Raw genomic sequence first — 19,164 nt, 5'->3', positions numbered from 1 at the left:
TGCCTGAGAAGGTCAGCCTTGGACGTGGAACGTGGACGGGGGAAGGAGCAAGGACGACCGATTCAACCTATATGACCCTTGACATAGAAAACCTCCTATAAAATGTGAGGCTGGGCTGAGATCAGCGCGCCATTTTTCGATTGTACGCGTCTGAGTACAGTTTCTCGTCAGATTTAGAAAAAGCCGCCCAGATATCCGTATTTGTACTATTTCCTGAACTCCAGAAATCGAAGAAACTAAAATATCGCAACCCTAATCAGCTGTTGTTGAGTCTTTATTTGGCCCTTTTCTTCTTGAGTACAAAAAACGAACACACATTGGAGCAAGTTTGGCTTTTAAGATTCATTTACTAAATGTTTCTCATTTTCTCGGTGGCTCAACTCCAACAGTGGATATAAAAATACACAACATCTGTCAGCATAGTTTTGAAACATGATGACATGACAAACTTAATTTCTTTAACAACATATAACAACTGGAATATGTAAAATGTTAAATAATCAGTTCAAATTTTAAACTGGGAAAAAAACACGGAGTTTACCTTCCTCTGTTGTTTATTCTTTGGCATTTATTTTCTGCACTGATTTCATTTGGCATAAACAAATGTTAAGCAGACCTGCAAGTAAACGGCAATATTTAAAAATAAAACGGCAATAACCTTGAACGATTTCCCCAAACAACTTACTGTTGTGATGCATATTTTTGACGATAGAAAGTCGTTCTTTACAAAGCAAATGAGAGTAAGACGTGTACAAACCTGCTTTGTGTGGCACAACACGAGGCTGCTTCCAACCTTCGCCCAGCAGTTGAAGATGCTGGTCGTTCTCTTCTTTTATTCCACAAAGTTCCTCTTTGTACTTGGGTGTCGTTCTTTCACACATTTTCAAAAGCCAATCTCAACAAATCCGCACTTGATCTCTGCTTGGCGATAACTCGTGTGCTTCTCTTTGTTCGACGAGACGAATGAAAGATGGCGTCGTTTTTCAAAGTCCCACTGAAAGGACTTCCTGTTCGTCACGAAAGCGGAAGAACAGGACACACCCCGCTGTGATATGATTGGCTGCTGGCTGTGTGGAGCACTGTCATCAACTCACCGACAGATGTCGCCATTTGCGATGCAAATCATTGTTATCTTGTAAACCAGGGGCGTCAAACTCATTTTTGTGGACGGGCTACATCGTAGTTGTGGTTTCCCTCAGAGGGCCGGTATGACTGTGAACCCATATAAATTGATTGGAAAGACAGTTTTGAAATCAGAAGCAAGTAAGTAATTGTTCAACAATTTTTCCATTTATTTTAAAAGGGGAGTAACAACTAAATGGCAATATCTCATATCTCAGTGTTGTTAAAAGTGAAGAAAATATGCTAGAAACAGGAAGTTGATGCAGATGATTTGCCCTTTGCGGGCCACCTAAAATGAGGTTGCGGGCCAAATCTGGCCCCCGGGCCTTGAGTGTGACACATGTGTTCTAAACATTGGAAAAACGTACGATTTAAACCATATGCACATGAGCAAACATTTTACTTCCCAAATATGAACTTGAGAGATGTATTGAATTTTACTTTTTTATACATCTGACACCATGTTGTTGTTTGGAGAGTATTCCAAATGTATTTCCCTATTATTATCAGTTGACATGATAAAGTGATACTTTATGTCAACATATTTGCACCTTTGCCTTTTTACAGGGTTTTTCAACAGGTTGCGATGTGGTTGTGAATTTTCAATTAAAATATGCCACTGTTTTATTACTTAACTGTTCTTGTGTTCGAAAATGATTTCGGTATTTATTTAAGTACTTTAATATTTCATCATTTGTTTCATTATTCATTAAACTACAAGAATTCACTATTAATTTCAAGATTCATTGAACTGTTTTAGGAATAATTTAGTATTCAATGTTTAATCGTTACAGTATTTACTTTTTAAATTTTTGTTTCACCATTTTGTTCAATCTTAATCTTATGGAAAATTATTTAACAAGCACCAACACAAGGTTTTTAAAGATAACGATAAAGTTGTCCTTCAATAGTCCCACAATGGGGAAATTTGCAGTGTTACAGCAGCAAAGGTATAGTTCACACAGAGGAGGCGGCGTAATGTCGCCGTTAATGTATAACATTAGCAGCAGACATTCATAAAAAGCATGCAAATATACACTGTATATACGTAAATACACAAATCCCCCTGAATATACACACTTACATCCCACAACATATACAAGTGTAAGGAAACACTCTGAATGTCTGTCCATGGTACAGAGGGGAAATTAATAAAAATACTGCAATGATTAAAGTGCTGTAATGGTAAAAGTACTGCAATGATAAGACTACTGCAATGGTAAACAAAATACAGCATTGGTCAATATTTAAGTACAGCATTGGATAAAGCACAGTAGTTGTCATGATCCGTTCTGTCATGCCTTTGTTTTTGTTTTGTTTCTCCAGCTGAGTGGGCGTTTCCCCCGGCACTCATGTCATCCTGGCTGAGAGGCGCGCCCACCGGCTGCGCACCTGATGCTGCTTAATGCAACGATTGCCGCTCTACTTAAACCAACAACGCTGACCATTCAGCGTTGGACTATTCTTTCGTCTTGCTCACGTTCATGATCCCAAGCGTCGTATTGTATTGCGCTCTCGCCCTGCACTTCGCAGTAGACGTTTTTGTGTTTTCCCGTTTTGTGACGAGCGAAGGCTTTGCTCGTTTCTGTTCTCGTTTATTCTGATTGACTACCCCTTGCCCCCTTTGTTGGTAAACAATTTATGTTTTGTGTTCCTTGCCTTTTGCAAGCGCCTTTTGTTCCGCCGTCAGTTTTATGCTCCCCTGGTGCGCGATCAGCCACCAGCGTTTTTCGTTCGATAGTTGTCGGCACGCTAGAAATCCTGATTGTGAATTGATTTCTAACTATAGTAATAAATACCGTTGTTTACACCAAGATCTATCCTTGTCTGCGATTTTGGAGTCCAGCCTATATTTCCCAGCGATTGCTGGGAAATACCTCTAACAGAATAGTCCGACCATGGACTCTGCAGACAAGGAAAGGATTCTAAAGTCTCTGGCCAGCCAAGGACAGCTAGTCGGTAAACAAGACGCAGAGCTCGCGACGCTCCGCGAGGCAGTCGGCTTGCTCGCCCTCCGACTTGAGGGCGTTGACTCCCGCATAGGGTCCCTCTGCGCGCACACAGCACCAGGCGCTGATCCTACTGCCTCCGCGTACGGGATGCTCCCTCCCGGTGTTTTCGGCCGCGAACCCAACCTACCCCACCCGCCCCGCTATGGGGGGGAACTTGGCCTTTGCGGGCCATTTATTCACCATTGCCGGTTAATTTTCGATCAACAGCCATATACTTACGCTCACGACAGTTCCAAGATAGCCTTTATGATGGGTCTCTTGACTGGCCAAGCTAGTGCATGGGCCATGGCCGTGAGCAATGCACGTCCGGACATTCGCTCCTCTTTCCCCGCTTTCCTGGCGGAGTTCCAGCGGGTTTTTTACCATCCACTCCGGGGAAAAGAAGCCGGGGCCGAGCTCTTAGACTGCACGCAGGGCAGTCGCTCTGTAGCGGACTACTCCATAGCCTTCCACATTCTTGCGACAGAGAGCGGGTTCGACGACTGTGCCCTGCGGACTGTTTTCCGTCGGGGTTTAAACTCCGCACTAAAGGACGAGCTTGCTGTTCGCGAGGATGCGGCCACGCTGGAGGAGCTCATCAGTCTCGCCATCCGCCTCGACAACCGCCTCAAAGAGCGACGGCGCGAGAAGGGAGCGTAGCAGCGTCGCAGCGAGTCCACGCACTACCGGGTTCCAGAGCCGTCGTCCGCCGAGGAACCGATGCAGCTGGGAGCCGGCTGGCTCGATTCCAAGGAGCGACAACGACGGCGCAGTTCGGGAGCCTGTTTTTACTGTGGACTCCAGGGGCACCGGGTGTCCTCGTGCCCGGCTCAACCTCCGCGCCGGACATCATCCCGGGCACCGGCCGACCAGTGTAAGTCCGCAGCCGCCCACCACAACTCCGGGAAGGAGAACGCCAGCTTTGCAACCCATGAACAGCGGGTCAGAGGATCACAGGACATTGTGAGACTGGAGGTGGACCGGGAGATCCGGGGACCAAACAGCAGCATCCAGATTCGTGCCTTGGTCCACTCTGGGGCCGATGACTGTTTTATTGATTCCGGTTTAGTCGCAAAATTGGGTTGTTCGGTCACCGAACTAGACAAGTCCGAAAAACTGTGCGACCTGGACAGACGCCTCCTGGCAGACATTCGGCGGGTAACACAACCGCTCACGTTAAAAATATCCGGTAATCATATCGAGACGAGATCTTTTTTTGTCATGCCGTCAAGGGCGGCACCGGTTGTCTTCGGGTTACCGTGGCTAAAATCACACAATCCGGTGATAGACTGGGGAAGGATGTCCATCGAAAACTGGAGTCCGTTTTGCTATGCCCACTGTTTGCGTTCCGCGGAGGAGGGGTAAAGGGGCCGGGCAGCGCCGCCCGAGGTCGTTAATTTAGATAACGTTCCCGAGGTCTACCACGACTTGCGAGCGGTTTTCAGCAAGGACCACGCCAAGTCCTTACCTCCGCATCGTCCGTATGACTGCGCCATTGAGTTGCTACCCAATTCGACGCTTCCGTCAGCACGTCTGTTTAAAGTCTCCCAGCCCAAGCAAACCGCGATGAACGAGTACATTACTGACTTCCTCTAAGCTGGGTTGATCCGGCCGTCAAAATCTCCGGTCGGGGCCGGATTGTTTTGTGGAGAAGAAGGATAAGACCTTGCGGCCCTGCGTCGATTACAAGGGTCTGAACGCCATAACGGTGAAAAACCGGTACCCGCTTCCACTGTTAGACTCCGCGTTTGCTCCAGTGCAGTCGGCCGCGATTTTTTCCAAACTAGACCTACGTAGCGCCTACCATCTGGTTAGAATCCGAGCGGGGGACGAGTGGAAGACCGCCTTCAAGACGCCCTTAGGGCACTTTGAATATTTAGTTATGCCATTCGGGTTGTCGAATGCCCCGGCCGTGTTCCAAGCGTTAATCAACGACGTATTAAGGGACATGCTGAACGTATGCTGTTTCGTTTATCTTGACGACATTTTGATTTTTTTCAAGTTCCCCAGAGGAACACCAACGACACGTCCGGGCAGTGTTACAGCGGTTGCTGGAGAACAAACTATATGTTAAGGCTGAAAAATGCGAATTCCACCAGAGCTCGGTGCAATTCCTGGGGTTCATTGTGGAGAACGGGCAGATCAAAGCCGACCCCGCCAAGACCCGCGCGGTGGTGGAATGGCCGGTTCCCACTACCCAGAAGCAGCTACAGCGCTTCCTAGGGTTCGCTAACTTTTACTGTCGATTCATCAAGGACTACAGTCGCAAGGCTCTACCCCTTACTCGCTTAACGTCCGTGAAGACGCGGTTCACATGGAGCGCGGAGGCTCAAGCGGCCTTTGATAATTTGAAGAGGGCCTTCACAATGCCCCCGGTGTTGCGTCACCCTAACCCGATTGTGTTTTTGTTGTAGAGGTGGATGCCTCGGATTCGGGAGTCGGGGCAGTCCTATCCCAGCGTTCTCCGGTCGACCAGAAGCTCCACCCCTGCGCTTTCTTCTCCCGCCGACTCACCCCCGCGGAGGCCAACTACGACGTGGGAAATCGGGAGCTCTTGGCAGTGTTCCTGGCCCTTCAGGAATGGAGGCATTGGTTGGAGCGGACCATCGAACCATTCATCGTGTTCACGGATCACAAGAACTTGTCCTATATCCGCTCTGTTAAAAGACTCAACCCTCGCCAAGCCCGTTGGTCCTTACTCCTCAGCCGCTACAACTACACTCTCACGTATCGCCCGGGGTCGCGGAACACCAAGCCGGTGTCAGGTTTGCTCGCCGGTGGGCGAGGAGGAGGTGGACCCAGAGGTGGGAGGAAGCAGGGAAAAGGGTAAACTAAAGGGAATTTATTAAATTAATCAAATGAGGACAAACAACATGGCGTGGACAAACAAACGTGGCAGGGTGCAAAATGACTAAGACGAACTAAACGTGACGAAACAGAACAAAAGCCGAGGAACAAGACAGTGACAAAAACTAGGGACAAGAGCGGGAGCAAGAGCGGGAGCGAAGCGAGAACATGAGCGTGAACGAGATCAGGGAGCGGTCGTGACAGTCCAAATGAAGCAGCAGGAGTAGCGTTCCGACAATGGGTTGTCGGAGTGAGGTGTTTAAATAGTCCAGTCAATAGGGGAGCAGATGGGAATCAGGTGTGTTGATGATAACGGGGAACAGGTGCGTGGCTGGTGAGACAGAGTGCTGGGGGGAAACGCCCTACTCAGCTGACAAACATAAACAAAAGTGCACATGGTAGGAAAGTGACAAAAACAATAACAAAAGCACATGCAGACGAAAACAATGACAAAAACCCCTGTCATGCCCGACGCGGATCATGACAGTACCCCCCCCTCAAGGGACGGATTCCAGACGTCCCACAAAAAGAAAACCATGTCCAAAAACGAGGGTGGGCGGAAGGGGTCGGGCGGTGGGTCAACGACCCGTGATCGAAACCGGTCTGGTGGATGTCCGGGAGGCCAGACCAGCGAGTCCTTTCGTGGCCATTCAGGCGGCCGTCCGGGTGGCTGAACCCGCAAGTCCAGTCGTGGCCATTCGGGCGGGCGTCTGGGAGGCCAAACCAGGGAGTCCGACTGTGGCCATTCAGGCGGGCGTCCGGGAGGCCCAGATCGCCACATCGAGTGCGCCGCCGAGGCTTGGAGCGGCGGCGGACCGGACGCAGCCGAGACAGGAACTTGGAGCGACGGCTGGTCGTCCAGCCCCGCCGAGTCAGGAACGTGGAGCGGCGGCGGGTCGTCGAATCCCGCCGAGGCAGGAACGTGGAGCGGCGGCTGGTCCTCGAGCCCCGCCGAGACAGGAACGTGGAGCGGCGGCTGGTCCTCGAGCCCCGCCGAGACAGGAACGTGGAGCGGCGGCTGGTCCTCGAGCCCCGCCGAGACAGGAACGTGGAGCGGCGGCTGGTCCTCGAACCCCGCCGAGACAGGAACGTGGAGCGGCGGCTGGTCCTCGAGCCCCGCCGAGACAGGAACGTGGAGCGGCGGCGCATCGTCGGACGCCGCCGAGGCCGTGACGAGAAGCGGCGGCGCATCGTCGGACGCCGCCGAGGCCGTGACGAGAAGCGGCGGCGCATCGTCGGACGCCGCCGAGGCCGTGACGAGAAGCGGCGGCGCATCGTCGGACGCCGCCGAGGCCGTGACGAGAAGCGGCGGCGCATCGTCGGACGCCGCCGAGGCAGAGTCGAGAGGCGGCGGCGTGTCATCGTCCACCACCGAGGCAGGAGCCAGGAGCGACCGTGGGTCGTCGAGCGCTGCCGGGGCAGGCCCTTGCAACGGGCGCAGGACAGGCGCCGTCGGATCCTTGACCGGAAGCGGACGCGGGACAGGCTCCGCCGGAACGTGAGCTTGGGGCGGACGCACAATGTGCTCCGCCGGAACGTGAACCTGGGGCGGACGCACAACGTGCTCCGCCTGAACGTGAACCTGGGACGGACGCACAACGTGCTCCGCCTGAACGTGAACCTGGGACGGACGCACAACGTGCTCCGCCTGAACGTGAACCTGGGACGGACGCACAACGTGCTCCGCCTGAACGTGAACCTGGGACGGACGCACAACGTGCTCCGCCTGAACGTGAACCTGGAACGGACGCACAACGTGCTCCGCCTGAACGTGAACCTGGGACGGACGCACAACGTGCTCCGCCTGAACGTGAACCTGGGACGGACGCACAACGTGCTCCGCCTGAACGTGAACCTGGGACGGACGCACAACGTGCTCCGCCTGAACGTGAACCTGGGACGGACGCACAACGTGCTCCGCCTGAACGTGAACCTGGGACGGACGCACAACGTGCTCCGCCTGAACGTGAACCTGGGACGGACGCACAACGTGCTCCGCCTGAACGTGAACCTGGGACGGACGCACAACGTGCTCCGCCGGGACATGGACTGGGGACGGACGCACAACGTGCTCCGCCGGGACATGGACTTGGGGCAGACGCGGAACGTGCTCCGCCGCAACATGGACTTGGGGTGGACGCAGGACGCGCACCACCGGAACATGGACTTGGGGCGGACGCGGAACGTGCTCCGCCGCCACATGGACTTGGGCCATCGGCAGGGCGCCGGAACGGGGCTCAGCAGCTGACGAGGAGCCGAGACGGGGCTCAGCAGCTGACGAGGAGCCGGGACGGGGCTCAGCAGCTGACGAGGAGCCGGGACGGGGCTCAGCAGCTGACGAGGAGCCTGAACGGGGCTCAGCAGCTGGCGGGGAGCCTGAACGGGGCTCAGCAGCTGACGGGGAGCCTGAACGGGGCTCAGCAGCTGACGGGGAGCCTGAGTGGGACTCTGGAGGCTGCAGCGGACGAGGAACCGGCACGGGGGGCTGCCGCTGACGAGGAGCCGGCACAGGAGGCTGCCGCAAACGGGGAGCCGGCACTGGAGGCTGCATCTGACGAGGAGCCGGCACTGGAGGCTGCAGCGGACGAGGAGCCGGCACTGGAGGCTGCAGCGGACGAGGAGCCGGCACTGGAGGCTGCAGCGGACGAGGAGCCGGCACTGGAGGCTGCAGCGGACGAGGAGCCGGCACTGGAGGCTGCAGCGGACGAGGAGTCGGCACTGGAGGCTGCAGCGGACGAGGAGCCGGCACTGGAGGCTGCAGCGGACGAGGAGCCGGCACTGGAGGCTGCAGCGGACGTGGGGGCGGCATGGGTTGCTGCAGCTGACGTGGAGGCGGCGTGGGTTGCTGCAGCTGACGTGGAGGCGGCGTGGGTTGCTGCAGCTGACGTGGAGGCGGCGTGGGTTGCGCAGCTGACGTGGAGGCTGCAGCGGGCCGGGCGCAGCAGCCGGGCCGGGCGCAGCCGAAACGGGGGAACTGATCCCTATCAGCCTGCCGCCATAGGGAGTCAGGGGAACGGGAAACATGAGGGACCGTGACTACTGGTGCTGGTGAACGTGAGCTATGATGCGCAAGGGGGACGTGACAAGGTGCGGAAAGCGACAGTGGACGAGGTGTGCGACGTGACTTTGGACGAGATGGACGACGCGTGGTGGAAGAGGAAGTGGTCTCGAAAAAAACAAATGAAAACGGTGTTCGGAATTGTTCAGGGGGAAGAAAGTGACTGATCTGTGCTAAATCCGGGTTACACTGGGCGTCTAACTGATTATATATATACTCGAAGTCATCTTCGTGGTCCGAGTCTACCAGAACGTGAGGGGCATAGTGCTCGAAATCATACCCGTAATCGGGTTGGATTGAAAAGTGGGATGGTGAAAAGGTACTGTGCTCAAGGTCTTCATCATAGTCCGAATCAATAATCAGGTGAGGGGGTATGACAGGGAGGCCGTCGATTTTAATACCGTGACACGCGGAGGAAGCAACAGACGAGGTACGGGGCTGGTCGGCAGGCTGATGAGGGCGGTTGTCCGATCGGCGACGACGATGACGTCGCCGAGAGCTTCCCGCAGGGTCCGTAGTTGGTCGGAACATTCTGTCCGGACGCCGCCGTTCGGCGAAGAGGTGGGTGGACCCAAAGAGCGAGGAAGCAGGGAAAAGGGTAAACTAAAGGGAATTTATTAAATTAATCAAATGAGGACAAACAACATGGCGTGGACAAACAAACGTGGCAGGGTGCAAAATGACTAAGACGAACTAAACGTGACTAAACAGAACAAAAGCCGAGGAACAAGACAATGACAAAAACTAGGGACAAGAGCGGGAGCAAGAGCGGGAGCGAAGAGAGAACATGAGCTTGAACGAGATCAGGGAGCGGTCGTGACAGTCCAAATGAAGCAGCAGGAGTAGCGTTCCGACAATGGGTTGTCGGAGTGAGGTGTTTAAATAGTCCAGTCAATAGGGGAGCAGATGGGAATCATGTGTGTTGATGATAACGGGGAACAGGTGCGTGGCTGGTGAGACAGAGTGCTGGGGGGAAACGCCCTACTCAGCTGACAAACATAAACAAAAGTGCACATGGTAGGAAAGTGACAAAAACAATAACAAAAGCACATGCAGACGAAAACAATGACAAAAAACCCTGTCATGCCCGACGCGGATCATGACAGCCGGACGCGCTGTCACGCATCCACGATCCGGCGGAGGAAGACTCAGAACCAGACTACGTGGTGCCAAGCCATCGCCTGGTGGGAGCCTTACAGTGGGAGGTGGAGCAACGGATACAGGGAGCCCAAAATTATGCAGACAAGCCGCCCGAGTGCCCAGCAGGGTGCCTGTTCGTGCCGCCCCAACATCGGGCGGAGGTGCTTAAATGGGGTCCCTCCTCCAAGGTGGCGTGCCATCCCGGGGCCCGACGTACCCACGGCCTCATAGGCCAACGCTTTTGGTGGCCCGTGTTGGGCAAGGACGTCAAAGACTATGTCAAGGCCTGTCATGCCTGCGCTTCGAGTAAGGCCTCTCATCAACCTCCAGCGGGTCTACTGCACCCTTTGCCAGTTCCCCCACGACCCTGGTCGCACATTGCTTTGGACTTTGTGACCGGGTTGCCGGTCTCCAAGGGGAATTCCGTTATACTCACCATAGTGGATCGCTTTTCCAAATCAGCCCATTTCATCGCTCTGCCGAAACTTCCGTCCACCTTGGAGACGGCGAACTTACTCGTGCGGCACGTGTTCAGGCTTCACGGGATTCCCTCCGACCTGGTGTCTGACCGGGGCCCACAGTTCGTGTCAAGAGTATGGAAGCGCTTCTGCCAGTCCAGTTTCTCGTGAGATTAAGAAAAAGCCGCCCAGATATCTGACTTTGTACTATTTCCTGAACTCCAGAAATTGAAGAAACTAAATATCGGAACTCTAATCAGTTGTTGAGTCTTCATTTGACCCTTTTCTTCTTGAGTACAAAAAACGAACACGCATTGGAGTGAGTTTGGCTTTTAAAGGTTGCTTTACAAACTACTTCTCATTTCCACAGTGACTCAACTCCAACAATACTAAAGCTGTTGCTTTTTGTTATTCATATAGAGTTTTTGTTTAAAATCCCCCTGGCTCTTCTTTTTGTCTTTTCTATATTATGTACGTATTAATAACTGTGTTTGTTAATGTTTATAAAGTTTTTTACAAAAAACGTATTAGTAAATATTTATCATGTCACTGATGGTGGAGTGGTACACTCGCCTGAGTTGTGTGCAGGCAACGTGGGTTCAGTTCCCTCTCAGTGACGGTGTATATGTCTGCCCTGTGACTGGCTGGCGACCAGGGACTCGCAGTGCTCACATTCGGCCACAGGGAGCGCCACCATCACAGAGACACCCAACCCAGATTGCGCGACAGGACGTCACTTTCGGCGCGACATCTTTTCCTCCGCTTTTATCCACCGGGCGAGTAAACGCAACTATGGTTTCGTGCACCACCACATGCAACACTTGCACCATTCTCATGGAAAGACTATCCCTGCTAGAGGGACGTGTCCGCCAGCTAGAGCAGAGTAATGTGGTAAGCGTAAACGTGGCGGACACGACTGTTAGCACGGGTTGTAGCCAACCTGCTAGTCTGGTTAGCATTGGCCGTAAACGGCTTGCTAATCGCGGTGAGCCTGTTAAGACACATAGCAGTTCCATTCCACCTCGGTCTCATGGCTCCCGCACCTTAGTTATAGGTGACTCCATTACCCGCAACATTAAGCTTGAAAATCCAGCCACAGTAATGTGTATTCCTGGGGCCAGAGCACCCGACATAGAAGCTAATCTTATGGAGCTAGCGCGCAAGACACCTATACACCAGCGCAGTGCAAACAATGCTAGCTATTCAGATATAGTGATACACGTTGGCTCCAATGACACTAGGATGAAGCAATCAGAGATCACAAAGAAAAACATAGCAAGGACTTGTGATCTCGCCAGAAAGATGAGTCGGCATCGAGTAATTGTCTCTGGCCCCTTGCCTGCGAGAGGCAATGATGAGAGGTTTAGCAGATTATTCTCGCTAAATCGGTGGCTGGCTAGGTTTTGTAGTGAGCAGGGACTGCAGTTTATAGATAACTGGCCTTCTTTCTGGGGCCGACCCGACCTGCTGAGGATGGACGGCCTTCACCCTAACTGGGAAGGCGCCATCACTCTTTCTAGAAACATAGATTATTGTTTGAGCCTTCCATGACTATTCATATTAGAGCAGGTCGGGCTGCAGGCGAATAGTGAGCCTGTAAGGAAAGGTATGGAGTCTGTAAGGCTAGAGCTAACTAGCGCTATGCTAGACTTAGACAACACACATAGCTTTTCTTCTAGATCTGAGCGCTACACACCGCATACGCTGTTACATCTCATACTGATATAATTTCTACTGAGGTGGCAATACATGATGGGTTTAAGCATTCCTCCTCGGTCAGTTTTATCGACGACGAGCCGCTCTCTCAAAATAATACCACTCGAAAGCTGGTAAATAACTACAGTGGAACCTTGGTTCTCGAACAACTCTGAGGTCGAACAAATCGGCGTTCGAACAAAAAAAAAGAGAAATTCTTGCTTCGCAGTTCGAACAAACATCGGAGTTCGAACGCCGGTATGACGCGTGAGTGCGCACGCGAGGGTGGGATGCTGAGCGGCCAATTGACCAATTGTTGTCGCGTGCGGACGTGCTACGTGCTGCAAAGTGTTTTAGCCCCTAATCATGCCTCCAAAGAAGGTCAGAGCAAGCAACAAAGCTGCTACTAGCAAAAAAGAAAAGTAGTGCGTACAACTATTGCATTTAATTCGGTGTTCGAACAAATCGCTTTTCGAACAGGGTTCTGGAACGGATTATGGTCGAGAACCGAGGTTCCACTGTAGTTCAAAATGCAACAGCTAGACTCTTGACTAGGACGAGAAAGTTTGATCATATTACCCCGATATGAGCCATTTTGCATTGGCTTCCGGTCCACTTGAGATGTGATTTTAAAGTTCTGCTACTTACTTTTAAAATTTTGCACGGCTTAGCACCTTCCTATCTCGTTGACCTCACGGTACCATATATTCCGTCCCGAAACCTTCGCTCACAAGATGTTGGTCTTTTAGTGATCCCGCGAGCCAAAAAGAAGTCTGCAGGTTCTCGAGCGTTCTCTATTCGGGCACCAATGCTTTGGAATGCACTACCCTCAGATATTAGAGGCGCCACCTCAGTAGAAATGTTCAAAACACTATTAAAGACGCATTAATATACTCTTGTGCATTTACTTTAACTATTTGTTGGCCTGTTTACTGCCGCTTTTTTCTCTTTTCTGCCCCCTTTTCCCCCGGCTGGGGGATTAGGTGACGGTGACCCACTAGGAAGTTTAAGGCATTGACCAACTGGGAATGCACCTGTTCCAGTGATGTCGTCTTCCTGCAGCGCGACATTTGATCAATTTATTTATATACTTTAGCATCTAATTTAATTATTTGTTGGCCTGTTTACTGCCGCTTCTTCTCTTTTCTGCCCCCTCCTTCCCCTGCTTGGGAATTAGGTGATGGGGACATGCTTTGAAGATTACGGCACTGACGAACCGGGAAGGGACCTGCTCTGCCGAAGTCGTCTTCATGCAGCGCCTTTTCTGATTTCCTTATATTTCAGCACTTCATTGAACTACTTGTTGGCCTGTTTGCTATTTCTGTTCTTTCTTTTCTGTTCCCAATTCCCCGAATTAGGTGATGGCGATTCACTTGGAAGTGGCTGTACTGAATTTACACCAACTGACCGGTACAAAATCGAAGGCTCATCCTTGGATATGCTGCCATGGATATTACGGCCCTGGATGAGGACCCACTCCACTGAAGTCATCTTCCTGCAGCACTTCATTCAATTGACTCTTATATTATCTCATCTATTATTGCATAGCATCATTTTATGTGTCAAATGTTGCCCAGTTGGCATCCATTGCAGCCTGGTCATTCTGGAAGGGGGATTCCCCCATCTGTGGTCTCTTCTCAAGGTTTCTCAACTTTCCCCTAATGGGGTTTTGAGTTTTCCTTGCCCTCCTGGGGGTTAAGATCAGTGGATGTCGATTGTGGTTATGTAAAGCCCTTTGAGACTGTCTGTGATTAAGAGCTATGCAAATAAAATTGACTTGACTTGTTGCGTATGCATTCCCATCACGCTAATCTTCGGGATTTCCCTCCAAAAGTCCCCCAGAGGGAGAGCAGACGCGTCTCCCCGTTTGATACGACCAGTCTACTCGTGACCACCTTAAATTACTCTCATACCCTGGAAGGTCACTGACCTGGCGAGAGAATTGCCCCCACCATAAACAATGCTCAGGCCTATTTACTCTCAGGGCAGTATCTGGTTACATCGGAACTTCAGAACCAAGACTGGTCACTTTTGTGAGCTCCAGTCCCTTCATAGTTTCATAAAGACAATTACTTCCCATATCTAAATTAGGCCATTTAAAAATACATGACTTTTTTAAAATTTATTTCAATGTATATTTAAGCTTGCTTATGTAATAATACAATATTTATTCAATTATTTTAATATGTGAAATTATATCAATATTAATTTAAACCATTTTATTTCACTCTTGATTATTTCTTAACATATTTGTTCATTTGAATATGTATGCAATTTAAATTATTCCATCCATTTTCTGCCGCTCATCCGGGGTCGGATTATTGAATTAATTAAATACATAAGTATTTTTTACATTTCAATATTTATTTCAAGATTAGGACTCTTCTCAATGAGCTCAATATTTATAAAATGTTTCCATATTTCTTATTAATTGAATTAGGTCTGTATGTGGTTGCCAATTTTAATATTTCCCTATTTCATTATAAAAATAATATAAAAAATATAATAGAGCATGAACAAAAATATTTAGTATATTTGACAAAATGATACGTTTTTTCCGAAGTAAGATTCTGCTTAGCAACAAGCCCCAAACGCTTGATAGAGCTCAACCTGGAAAGAGGTTTTAGCTAGTCAGAAATTTATTCAGAAAGCGAAATATTAAATGTATGTGAGGGGATATTTGAAGAGTTTGAGTTTTGTTCAATGGACCATTCATATACGAGCCAGCCAAACACAGCGAGAAAACCAGCGCTGACTCCAGTCGCCATCAAGTTGCCAACTCCTGACATTCCAAAACCTTTGAGAGAAACTGAGACTATTTGCGTTTCTCTTTCTTGTTCTTTTTCGAGTTTAGTTTTTCACCTTTTCACGGCGTAATGAAGGCCAGTTGATCAAGTGGAACAGGTGATTTTATTGATGATTGTGGAAGGCAACGATTTCATAAGCAGTTTGTTCTCACACCTTTTCCATTAAGTACGTTTAAAAAGAAAACTGAAAAGCATAATGTTAACAAATGTTATTCCAGGCAAAGGCAATTAATTTCATTTACATCTTGATGTAAAATCACAAAAAAAAAATCATCATCACACAAACACATTGATAATTCTGGCTCTGATCCCATTGGCTTCATGTCAATAAAAGAGCTTTGCAAAATTACATTTTTCATATTTTATTCAAAATCACATTTACATCTTACCACTAAGAGTCAGTTCCTTCAGTTTTTTGTTTTCTTTTTTTTAAGCTTCAAGGATCGCTGCTTTTCTCACCAGCACAATTGTGTCTCTCAGCACTACGTTTAGTGAAGAATTTTTTAGCGCAAACGCTGCAACTGAATGGCTTGTCTCCACTGTGTGTTCTTGTGTGGCGTCGTAAATACGACTTTTGAGAGAACCTCTTGGCACAAACTGAGCAGGAAAAAGGTTTTTCTCCACTGTGCGTTCTTGTGTGATATGTTAAACTTGAATTTTGAGAGAAGCATTTTCCACAAACTGAGCATGAAAAAGGTTTTTCTCCAGTGTGTAATCGTGTATGTGTTTTTAATTTTGTCTTAAAAGAGAAGCTTTTGCCACAAACTGAGCAGGAAAAAGGGTTTTCTCCAGTGTGTGTTCTTGTGTGATTTATTAAATCAGACTTTCGAGAGCAACTCTTGCCACAAACTGAGCAGGAAAAAGGGTTTTCTCCACTGTGTTTTCTTGTGTGTTCTGTGAAATGTGACTTTTGAGAGAAGCATTTTCCACAAACTGAGCATGAAAAAGGTTTTTCTCCACTGTGTGTTCTTGTGTGCCTTGTTAAATGTGACTTTTGAGAGAAGCATTTTCCACAAACGGAGCATGAATAAGGTTTTTCTCCAGTGTGTGTTCTTGTGTGTTTTATTAAATTTGACTTTGAAGAAAAGCTTTTGCCACAAACTGAGCAGGAAAAAGGTTTTTCTCCACTGTGTGTTTTTGTGTGACTTGTTAAATGTGACTTTTGAGAGAAGCTTTTTCCACAAACTGAGCATGAAAAAGGTTTTTCTCCAGTGTGTGTTCTTGCGTGTTCTGTTAAATATGTCTTTCTTGAGAAGCATTTTCCACAAACTGAGCAGGAAATAGGTTTTTCACCACTGTGTGTTGTTGTGTGTTTTGTTAAACTTATCTTATGAGAGAAACTCTTGCCACAAACTGAGCAGGAAAAAGGTTTTTCTCCAGTGTGTGTTTTTGTGTGACTTGTTAAATGTGACTTTTGAGAGAAGCTTTTTCCACAAACTGAGCAGGAAAAAGGTTTTTCTCCACTGTGTGTTTTTGTGTGACTTGTTAATTGTGCCTTTTGAGAGAAGCTTTTGCCACAAACTGAGCATGAAAAAGATTTTTCTCCACTGTGAATTCTTGTGTGGATTGTTAAATGTGACTTTTGAGAGAAGCTTTTTCCACAAACTGAGCAGGAAAAAGGTTTTTCTCCACTGTGTGTTTTTGTGTGACTTGTTAATTGTGCCTTTTGAGAGAAGCTTTTGCCACAAACTGAGCATGAAAAAGATTTTTCTCCACTGTGAATTCTTGTGTGGATTGTTAAATCAAACTTTTGAGAGAAGCTTTTGCCACAAACTGAGCAGGAAAAAGATTTTTCACCACTGTGTGTTTTTCTGTGCCCTTTTAAAGACAGCTTTGAAGTGAATGAGTCAGTGTGACATGCCCTTTCACCTTTGGCTTGCCCATCATCATCATCATCATTAGTATCATCATCATCGTCATGAGCATCTGATAATGTGTCCTCATTTTGTGCTTGTGATGGCCCCCAGTGGTCTTCATCACCTTCTGTTGTCACGTGATGACTTGAACTGCTGCTCGTAGGCTCCGCCCCTCTCTTGTCCTCACTCTCATCCTTGTTTTCATCTTCAGTCTTTATAGGGAGAACGTTCACTGGTGACTTGTTGATCTCCTCCTCGTCCTCCTCCTTTTTGATGTGAGTCAAGTCTGGCTCCTCTTTCACAGAACGGAGATCGTTTTCACAGACGTCTGTAGGACACAAAAAGACAAACATACATTTGATTTGGTCGAGTCAAACCTCATGTGGCGACTATTTTTTATATAGTTCCTACCGTGCTAAATTGACTTGTGCATGCCGCACACGGAGCAATGCGTGCGACCCCGATTTGGACCAGACCATGGGGGCATTTCACAAAATTACGTCCTACGATGTAAACCTCCCTTTCCTAGCAGCACAACAGTGATAAACGAGCATTTAAAAAGGAAGCACGTTGCGGCTGATGCCGATTTCATTCCTGACATAGTGACAGACGTTTCTGGAAGCGAGCTGAAGTTAGCACACACAGGCTATTGTGTGCGTCTGATGGAACACCTGTTGTGGGACCCTAACATATTGATGCAGACCACTGGGGGCCATCGCAACATAATGTCATTGATAGAATAGGAATCCTTCAAGTGATGTTTACAAGTATTTCTTTTTGCATTTAGAGATAGTTTCATCGTGGGTACTTTTTGCTTCTGTAGTGTATTTTCACAAGGTCTGACATAGACAACTTATTTTATGGCCATGACAACTGTTGCTTTGAACTCCCCCAGGGCTTCCTGACCCCCCCTTTTGACACGTAGATTGCAGCCCTGAGAGGCGCAGGACTTTAGCCTTATCTACGGGGGGTCAGGAAGTTGAACAGGGGTTATCTGCGTCCTGAAGAGGGTGTTTACAAAAGAGGGGTCTGCCGCCGGGAAGTCGCACCGGCGGGGAGTCTGTGCCCCGCAGCCACGGGGGGGGCAGTTTGAGGGGCAGTTGAGAGGCAGCAGGATAAAAATGACTATGCAACAAGCGAGAATTAGATATTCATGTCTTTTGTTTGTCTTCCCTATAAGAAGGGAAGGCGCGAGAGGGAGACACCTTTTTCTTTTGGGAACTTCTGACATCAGCTGAGATCAATAAAATCTTCTTCCAACCACCGGTGTGTGTCAGAAGTTTTTTCCATCACCAAGCCAACCTTGCCTGGCGACCTGTCCGGAGGGGAGCTGAGCCAGACCCGCACATCAACAGCGGAAATTTACCTCACTTCCATTATATTTTGGATACCAAAAAGAATTAAAGGGGCGCTGGAATCAGAGTCGCTATTTATTGCATGATTTACGTTTGTTTGTTTTTATGCCCAAAATAACATTTAGCCCGCTATTACGTTCCAACATTCCCCTTTTTACTTTTTTATAAAATTTCTGTTTCTAAATACATTTTAAAACAAAATTAACGTTCGAAGAGTCAAAACCCCTCCACATAAATTAAGCAACACTTTCACTCTAACTTTTATGTTGACAAATTTGAAAAATGACTGTATATTTTAAAGTTATCCAATATGTATTAAAATTCGACTAAGATACACCAAAATATTATGAGTTCACTGAATTATTTTGTAACCGCAATGATGCTTAACAGCCAAAGGGTGTCAGTAATGAGTAACAAAGTAACACAACACCTCCCATTGTTCCGTCATCATTGTCATTTGCATACATTATCAAGAACTTTGAGTTGTGGGGGAGATGCAAACCACCTAGGCCACAGGAACTTTATTACCAGGAACTAAATGTTCCTGGGCTTGTTGGTCGAAAAGGGGGTTGTGGCCTTCTCCCTTTTTAAGCCCATATGTCAGGTTCGCCAATTTGACATATAGGGTTCATAGCTGGAAGGAGAGAGAGATGCAGCCCAAGTGGCTACAGAAAGGTTAACAAAGTTTATTTGACAACTTTATCTCCCCTCTGTTCCCCGATGCTTTTCACACATTCCCTTTTATAACATCAGGAAATCAGATTACACTTCAAGAAATCAGATTACACTCAAGGGTGGTACAGTTCGTCTTCTCAAAAGCTGGTTTAGTCCGGTT

This window comes from Idiotropiscis lumnitzeri, chromosome 2 (genome assembly GCF_059441095.1).
Source record: "Idiotropiscis lumnitzeri isolate Australia: NSW breed Sydney's pygmy pipehorse chromosome 2, RoL_Ilum_1.0, whole genome shotgun sequence".
NCBI classification, from domain to species: Eukaryota; Metazoa; Chordata; class Actinopteri; order Syngnathiformes; family Syngnathidae; genus Idiotropiscis; species Idiotropiscis lumnitzeri.
The sequence above is the reverse complement of the archived record's forward strand: the minus strand, read 5'-3'. Positions refer to the sequence as shown.